The sequence below is a fragment of the Aedes albopictus genome, chromosome 2 (assembly GCF_035046485.1).
Source record: "Aedes albopictus strain Foshan chromosome 2, AalbF5, whole genome shotgun sequence".
Lineage (NCBI taxonomy): Eukaryota > Metazoa > Arthropoda > Insecta > Diptera > Culicidae > Aedes > Aedes albopictus.
This window is the reverse complement of record NC_085137.1, coordinates 417,802,132-417,811,525: the sequence shown is the minus strand read 5'-3', so window position 1 is coordinate 417,811,525 and position 9,394 is coordinate 417,802,132. Positions and strand designations below refer to the sequence as shown.

General features: G+C 47.7%; 1 protein-coding gene across 2 annotated transcripts in view; it reads left to right on the top strand.

Annotated features, from left to right (window-relative positions):
* LOC134288495 (uncharacterized) overlaps positions 1-9,394 on the top strand; it is a 674,651-nt gene that overhangs the window by 308,245 nt on the left and 357,012 nt on the right. The gene's annotated exons all lie outside the window — the stretch shown is intronic.

Genomic DNA, 9,394 nt, shown 5'->3' with positions numbered 1-9,394 from the left:
CGTGTTACGGCGAACTTTATTCGATCGTAGAGTTCTGCGGAGTCCAAAGTAAGCACGATTTCCTGCCACAATTCGCCTCTGAATTTCTCTGCTGGTGTCGTTGTCAGCGGTCACCAGTGAGCCCAAGTACACGAATTCTTCAACCGCCTCGATTTAAATTCGGGGTGGCGGGCGCGGTGATTTCTCCCTGGAGCTCTTTACCATCATGTACTTCGTCTTCGACACATTAACCTTCACGTACCCGACCCCCGACAACTCATTTTCAAAATGCTGGCATTTCGTCAAATTTCATCCGATTTTTTTGAAGTCGCCCTCAATCGACCATAAATTGGTGCAAGTTTATTATACTGAAGTGGCCATGTAATATCCGGAGCCATACCGGAGATATTCCGAATTGTACTGGGGTCAGGGGGTGGGGCAATTGTCTATTTTGCTAAATGGCTAGAAGTGATTGATTTTTGTGTTATTGTGTTTGAGAGGCCCCCGTGGAATCTGTTCCAGGTGTTCTGAAGCGGCTACATCAGTTGATACATACTTCAGTCATTTTTTTTCTGTCTCATTCTCTAGAAATCATGATGATAGATACATAGTACGGCATGTTTTGCTTGCAAACCAGAAATGCCCCCGATGACACCCCATGGAACCTGTGCTAGATGGTCCGGGGTGGTCATATTAGTTGATACAGAGTTCGGTCTATCGTTTCTGACTCAGTCTTTCGAAATCATGAAGATAGATATGTCGCACGGCATGTTTAGGTTGAAAACCAGAAGTGTCCCCAATAAGTGTCCCCGGAACCTGTCACGGGGATCCGGATGGGTCACCTTTTACAAATCTGGTTATCGCAGTTTTGTTTCACTGTTCGCAACAAAAATTTCGCTGAAAATCGATGGTTCAAACACAATAACACACGAAATAATCACTTTTAGCCATTTTGGCAACCCCCCTGACCCCAGTTGCCCCGGAATATCTCCGGTATGGTTCCGGATATTGCATGGCCACTTCAGTATAATAAACTAGCACCAATTTATGATCGATTGAGGGCAACTTCATAAAAATCGGATGAAAATTGATGAAATGTCAGAATTTTGAAAATGAGTTGTCGGGGGTCGGGTACGTGAAGTTTAATGACTAATCTGATTCGCCTGGCTTCACTCTTTAGTCGGATGTACGTTTCCGCCATCGTTTCAGATTTACGAGCAATAACATCAATATCATCAGCGAAACCAAGCAGCTGAATGGACTTCGTGAAAATCGTTCCACTCGTGTTTATCCCCAATCTTCTAATTACATCCTCTAAAGCAATGTTGAACAGCAAGCACGAAAGACCATCACCTTGCTGTAACCCTCTGCGAGATTCAAAGCGACTCGAGAGTATCCCTGATACTCGAACTACGCACATCACTCGATCCGTCGTCGCCTGGATCAATCATATCAGTTTATCCGGGAATCCGTATTCGTGCATAATCTGCCATATCTGTTCTCGATCGACTGTATCATACGCCGATTTTAAATCGATGAACAAGTGATGTGTGGGCACGTTGTATTCGCGGCATTTCTGCAACACCTGGCGTATGGCGAACATCTGGTCCGTTGTAGCGCGTTCACCCATGAATCCAGCCTGATATTGCCCCACGAACTCTCTTGCAATCGGTGATGACGGCGGCATAAAATTTGAGAGAGTATCTTGTAGGCAGCGCTCAGTAGTGTGATCGCGTGTTAGTTCCCGCAATCCAACTTGTCGCCCTTTTTGTAGATGGGACGCACGATACCTTCCATCCATTTCTCCGGTAATACTTCCTACATTAGTATGGAAGAGATGAAACTAGCCAAAAGCTTGCGTTTGCTGGCATACACCGCAGAGCTATTTGACATCACCTGGGACAGTGCCATGCTATAGCTGTGGAGGCTCTCTTGTAGGCAAAATCAACGCGGCTACCCAAGGTAAGCTTATCGTCAATCATCACCCCAACTGTTTGATGGAGCGCGTCGAAGTGATAGTCCCCCACAACTGCGATCGAATGGGCAGCAGTAAATTCCACTACTTCGATCGATTCACCGTATACTTCCAGCGTACTGTTGTCAGCTAAGCGGACGACTGCCACTTCCAGCGAGAAGTCTGTGTGGTATATGTCTGACAATAAGCATCTCTCAGTGTGTTTAGAGTCTTATCCCCCAATATGTCAACAGACAACTGATAACGCACTCACATTCCCCACCCAGGGTAACGCCCACGCTATCGAGTGATAGCTGCTGACGACATCACAGCAGGCCACGACTCTTCCTCTTTCTTTGGTCAGCGTTCGACCACGTCGGACGTACAGTGTATCGTGTCGCTGCGCTGGGCGATTCTCATCGAGAACCATCAGCTAAATTCCCACAATGGCAATCCTGCCAGGCTTTATTGCGATTTTTGTTTGCAATAAAACTCAAATAAAGGTGAGAATCGCTCAGCCAGGTAAGTTAAACCAAAAGTGAATTTGGTTGAAAAGTGCAGTATTGTGGTAAAGTGGCAGGTATGAGTTTTCTTTTTTCGTTCATGGACGTTTTGGATGGAAAAATATAAAAGACGCGTTCCGAGGACCGTCCGAATGGCTTGATTTTCTTTGTATGCCAGAAGACGTGTCTCGAAGACCGTCGGATTTGTTGTGTTTGATTTTCGGAAGCGGAAGACGCGCCTCGAAGGCCGTCGTGAAATGCAAAAGAGGGACGCGCCTGGAAGGCCGTCACGAAATGCAAAAAAGGGACGCACCTCGAAGGCCGTCTAGAAATGGACAAGACAGACGTGAAAAAGAGTGACGCGCCTCGAAGGCCGTCGGAAAAAAGGGCGCGCCTCGAAGGCCGTCGAGAAATGCGAAAAAAGGGCGCGCCTCGAAGGCCGTCGGAAATGCAAAAAAGGAACGCGCCTCGAAGGTCGCCGAGAAATGCGAAAAAAGGACGTGTCTGGAAGGCCGTCGAGAACAAGGAAAGAGGGACGCGCCTCGAAGGCCGTCGAAAAATGCAAAAAGGGACGTGCCTGGAAGGCCGTCGAAAAATGGAAAAGAAAGATGCGCCTCGGAGGCTATCGAGAAAAGGAAAAGAATGGCGCGTCTCGAAGGCTGTCGGGAAATTCAAAAGAGGATCGAGGAAAAAGGGACGTGCCTTGAAGGCCGTCGAATTGATTTTGAACTTCAAATAGCGAATGAGGAACGTGTCTCGAAGAACGTCGTGTTTTGATGAAATGGTTTTGAAGAACCGGAAGTTTCACCGCGAAGATCGTTACAATCACATGTGTTGTATTCGAGGTTATATTTGCCTCAAAAGCCACAGGTTGGGTTGACTTTGTTTTGGAATAATAAAAAAAGGAATCGGCGGACGCGCCGTCGAAATATTTAGTGTTCATTTTGCGAAATGGGACGACGCCTCTAGGAAACTCATGAGAAATCTTTGGTTTCGGACATAAAGAGGCAAAAAGACAAATGTAATCGATTAGTAGATACATTCCATGACATTTGCATCATCGACCGTGTTCGAATCCCAAAACCGTTACAATAGCACTCCGAACATGCTCAAGCTGGAGTTTTCATTTGTCAAGAATAAACTTCCTGAAGTACTTGTGTACGAATGATAATAGGCAAATGAGTCGTTTTTTGAAACAGGATTTGGCTGAACGGTACAGCAGTGATATCATTCGTCATCGCTTTGCTAGTAAGATGCGAATAGTTTAGTTGTATTATGAATTTGTAACTTAGTCATATGTTTGATCACTAACATTGCGTAAAGGACTATTTTTTCACTATCAACTAAATATATAGTTGGATCGTTAAGCTGATGGATTTCCAAAGTTTCCTGCACTTATAATGTGAGAAAATGCATTGATGTATGTAGAAATAAATACGTAAATTTATTGCAAATCGTATAAAATTGGTTATCAAACACGGAAAAAGATATTGCAGTATGACGGCGCTTTTAATTGATGACTTTATATTGTTCGCCAACTTTAAAGCTTTAAGCCCACTTTTGGGTTTCTACGCCGAAGATCCGACGCAAGATCCGTTGACAATGAAATAACTATGACAGCAGTCACCGGACAGTTGGTTATTCTGATATTTGACGGCGGTTACCCGTTAGTTGTGTGAGTGCATTAATGTCATGCAAATAGAGCATTTGCTTTGTGCTATAAGTTAATGTTGACAGATTTCTTGGTGTGTTATTGAGGAATTTAACGATGTGCTGTACTGCGTAAACCTTCGTTAAAACGCTCATGTAATTCAGCGAAGCAAAGAAAATTTTCAGTGAAAAAGCCAGTAATGCTTTGCATTTGTGAAATCCCTTGGTAGGAGAACTTTTTTCTCGGTTTTCTTGAGGGAAGAAGGGGAATGTGTGGTATATGTCTGACAATAAGCATCTCTCAGTGTGTTTAGAGTCTTATCACCCAATATGCCAACAGACAACTGATAACGCACGCACATTCCCGACATGGAACCTTGCGGGACTCCTGAAGATATGTGATAGCACTTCCGACCCACCTCTATGTTGTAAACTCGTACTCGATCCTGGAAGTAACTTCCGAGAATCTCCAGACGCTGCGCTGGAGCGCATCGGTAATAGCCGCCCAACAGACACTATTGAACACGTTTCTTATATCCAGACCCACTACTGCACAGCAGCGAACCCCTCTCCTCCTACGCTGGAGCACTATATCGGCAGTCTTTGTAACCGACAAGACAGCGTCTACGGTCGACCTCTCCTTCTAGAAGCCGAACTGGCTGTTCGAGAGACCGTTTACACCTTTTTCGATCAACTTCTCCGCCGTGTCGATCAAGTTAATTGGTCTCTATGTTGACGTGTCTCCGGGTGGATTCCCTGCCTTTGGAAATAGAACCAAGCTCTGCCGGTTTCGAATTTCTGGGAAAACCCACTAGTCCAGACATTTCTGCATAGCAGATCTGAACTTCCCGGGAGCTTCTGCAATAGCTACTTTCAAGGCCCAGTTCGGAACTTTGTCCGTTTCGGTGACCCTCTCCTCATCGCCAGCCCCAGTCCCCGGCTGTCCTACGAAAGGAAGCCACGGACTAGGATCATGACGCGGAAAAAGTCCCTCGATAATCCCCTCCAACATCTCTGGAGATTGCTCTGTAGGAGCCATTACACCTCTCGTTTTGGGCATCATGATCCTGTAGGCATTACCCCACGGATTCGTTTTGGCACTCTGCCAGAGGCCCTCAAAGATGGCCTATTTTGCTTCCTCTTATCTCGGTCTTCAGTGCGACTTTAGCTGAGGCGAACACCTTTCGCCGTTCGTTTCGTTTATCCTTAGTTAGTGCTCGCTGAATCCGATGCCTAACCCGTAGACAGGTGTGATGCAGGTCCGCAATTGCTTGAGTTTACCACTTGGTCCACCAGTAAGGTGGACTCCAAGTAGGTTTCGGAGGGCTTCTTCTAAGTATGATGTCTTCCACCTTCGAGGGTTTGGCTTATTGGCCTAGCTGCCTCTTCCTCGACCCACTGACTGCTGTTGTTGTAGCTGATACTGTAGCGAACCGCCAGGTGATCGCTGTGAGTGCATGCAGTTTGAACTACTTGTAAGGACAGGACTACAAAAAGTATCGTCAATAATGGATTCCGCATAGGTCCGACTAAAGGTACTCTTGGTACAAACATTAGCCAGATCGACATCTAGCATGGTTAGTGTCTCTAGCAGGATCTGACACCACTAGTTCGTAAAACGGCTTCCCCATTCCACGGCCTAGGCATTGAAGTCACCCGCTATTACAACCGGCCTTCGTCTACTCAGCATGTTCGTCATATATGACAGTCCAGCATCTGCGTGAATTGCTTGATCGACCACCGCATAGTAGCTACAGAAGATGACCCTCTTTACTTTGGCGATCTCGAAGCCCTCATTGGTAGTAGACGTCAACTCCTGGACGGGGTATTTACCCGTCGTCTATATCGCCGTCATTTGTCGTCATTTGCCGTTGCCGGCAGGTACTGGGTATGGGTACGCAATGATGGCGATATCCGTCCTCACTCAGAAATTGCCTGACAAAGCATGGATATGAGCACTAAGCAGTGTCTGAGCTGCGTCATAGTGATTCAGGTTCAGCTGCGTTACCTGCACTGTGATTTGTTCACTTCGGCTTTTTTGAAGGCCGGGCACCTTAGACCACCCGTTGGGTGCCTGTTGTAGGCGGCGCCCTTGCCCTTCTTGTCTCGCTTGAGCTTGAGGATCATTTCATCCGTACGAGTACGTCTAATACTGCGCACGTCGGCTCCCAGATCTACGAGCTAGGCATCGCTTCGCATCACCTTCAAGGCGTCCGAGTACCTAAACTGTTCGATCTTGAAGACTAGCGCGTCGCCTTTCTAGCGCTTGGAACCTACGTTCCAACGTCTCCTGGGTTTGATGTCACTACGCTCCTGCCCATCTTATGTTTTTCCTGCTTCCTCTTCCGCACAATTTTTGTCCAGAAGAGGATATTCCCCTTGGTACGCCCAACCTTGTGATTGCTGAGGGCCTAACAACGTTCGTAATCCCCTGTTCTTTTTCAACCGGGACGGGCAAGCCTTTTCAGACCCACCCTTCCTAGCTTTCCGGGACGCCAGGCTACGGTCCGACTTATCGGCATTACTGTTACGACCTCCAGGGTTACTAATCGCCTAGACTTGTGGGCACCACCAGGCAGCTCCTCACTTGACGGCTGCCTCACCCGCTTCTGCGAGTGCTTATCAAAAGCAGCCGTATTTGCCACATTTGCGGAAACGCAGGCCTCCGTCTGGGTAGGTGTCGTAACCTTTGCTTTCGCCGGTTCTGCTGCTGCTGCTGTTTCCGCAAGTCTCTTGTGGTCTTGCTTGGCATCATTCATCGACTTTCGAAGTCCCAACAGGGCCGTTTTAACGTCCTTGCCATCATTGATTTACGAAGTCTCATCTGAGCCTGCTTGAAGTGCTTTATTCGGCTTCGAGGGCCTCTCCCAATGTCCTCAAGGGTCCACAAGGTAGCGATGACAAGGGAAGAAATGGGATCACCTACGCTGGCACTTCGTGCGAACCTACATTCTCCTGTTTCCAGTATCCGTGAAGGAGACCTAGCTAACCCACTTCTTGCAAATGGGTTGATCTCGCCTCTATCGCCAATAACTGTTTTTTTATGAGTTAGCTCGTAATTGGATGGAAGAGCTGTACCGCGCTAAGGACACACGAAAGTTCTACGAGAAGCTGAACCGCTCGCGCAGAGGCTTTGTGCCACAAGCCGACATGTGCCGAGATAATCACGGGAATATTCTCACGAGCGAGCGTGAGGTGGTCGAGAGGTGGCGGCAGCATTACGATGAGCACCTCAATGGCGACGTTGCAAGTACCGAAGGTGGCGTGGTAACAGATCTAGGAGTATGTGCACAGGACGAAAGACTTCCGGCCCCGGACCTTCAAGAGATTGAGGAGGAGGTTAGCCGGTTGAAAAACAACAAAGCCGCTGGAGCAGATCAACTACCAAGCGAGCTTCTAAAATACGGTGGAGAAGCACTGGTGAGAGCACTACACTGGGTCATTACCAAGATTTGGGAGGAGGAAGTATTACCGGAGGAATGGATGGAAGGTATCGTGTGTCCCATCTACAAAAAGGGCGACAAGTTAGATTGCGGGAACTATCGCGCGATCACACTACTGAGCGCTGCCTACAAGGTACTCTCCCAAATTTTATGCCGCCGTCTATCACCGATTGCAAGAGAGTTCGTGGGGCAATATCAGGCTGGATTTATGGGTGAACGCGCTACAACGGACCAGATGTTCGCCATCCGCCAGGTGTTGCAGAAATGCCGCGAATACAACGTGCCCACACATCACTTGTTCATCGATTTCAAATCGGCGTATGATACAATCGATCGAGATCAGCTATGGCAGATTATGCACGAATACGGATTCCCGGATAAACTGATACGGTTGATCAAGGCGACGATGGATCGAGTGATGTGCGTAGTTCGAGTATCAGGGACACTCTCGAGTCCCTTTGAATCTCGCAGAGGGTTACGGCAAGGTGATGGTCTTTCGTGCTTGCTGTTCAACATTGCTTTGGAGGGTGTAATAAGAAGAGCGGGGATAAACACGAGTGGGACGATTTTCACGAGGTCCGTTCAGCTGCTTGGTTTCGCCGATGATATTGATATTATTGCTCGTAAATTTGAGACGATGGCGGAAACGTACATCCGACTAAAGAGTGAAGCCAGGCGAATCGGATTAGTCATTAATGTGTCGAAGACAAAGTACATGATGGCAAAGGGCTCCAGGGAGGAATCACCGCGCCCGCCACCCCGAATTCATATCGACGGTGATGAAATCGAGGCGGTTGAAGAATTCGTGTACTTGGGCTCACTGGTGACCGACGACAACGACACCAGCAGAGAAATTCAGAGGCGCATTGTGGCAGGAAATCGTGCCTACTTTGGACTCCGCAGAACTCTACGATCGAATAAAGTTCGCCGTAACACGAAGTTAACCATCTACAAAACGTTGATTAGACCGGTCGTCCTCTATGGGCACGAAACATGGACCCTACGTGCAGAGGACCAACGCGCCCTTGGAGTTTTTGAACGGAAGGTGTTGCGTACCATCTACGGCGGAGTGCAGATGGAAGACGGGACTTGGAGAAGGCGAATGAACCACGAGCTGCATCAGCTGCTGAGAGAACCAACCATCGTCCATACCGCGAAAATCGGGAGGCTACGGTGGGCGGGTCACGTCATCAGGATGTCGGATAGCAACCCGACTAAAATGGTTCTCGAGAGTCATCCGACCGGTACAAGAAGACGTGGAGCGCAGCGAGCTAGGTGGGTCGACCAAGTGGAGGACGATCTGCGGACTCTACGCAGAGTGCGGAACTGGAGACAAACAGCCATGGACCGAGTGGAATGGAGGCGGCTACTATGTACAGCAGAGGCCACCCCGGCCTTAGCCTGACCGGTAAGGTAAGTCGTAATTTTTAGGATTTTTCAACCCATTTCTGGTTTTAGTCGTTGCTATGAACAGATGAATATACATGAGCTGTATCTGTAAAGACTATGTAGAAAGATAGAAAGTAGAAGGGAAGGGACGGGCCAGCCAAGACCTTCTGCATACGAAACAGAACTGATGTGCACGATGAGGAGCAGGATAACACTGATAATACATCTTTCACTCACTTCCTTAACTACTTGGATGCTTCGATGTGGTCTTAAGATCGTACAAGACACCGTCGTACAGTACTCTAAAAAATGCCTTGTACTGTGCTTCAATAAGGCCGATGATTTTCTCATGGACAGTCTTGCGCCTCAAAGATGCCCACATGTCTTCGTCTTTGAGAAGCTCGGAACAATTCACGCATAAGGTTTCCACTTTGTATTACGTACGATTACAGATGATAAATTCTATCATTCATCGT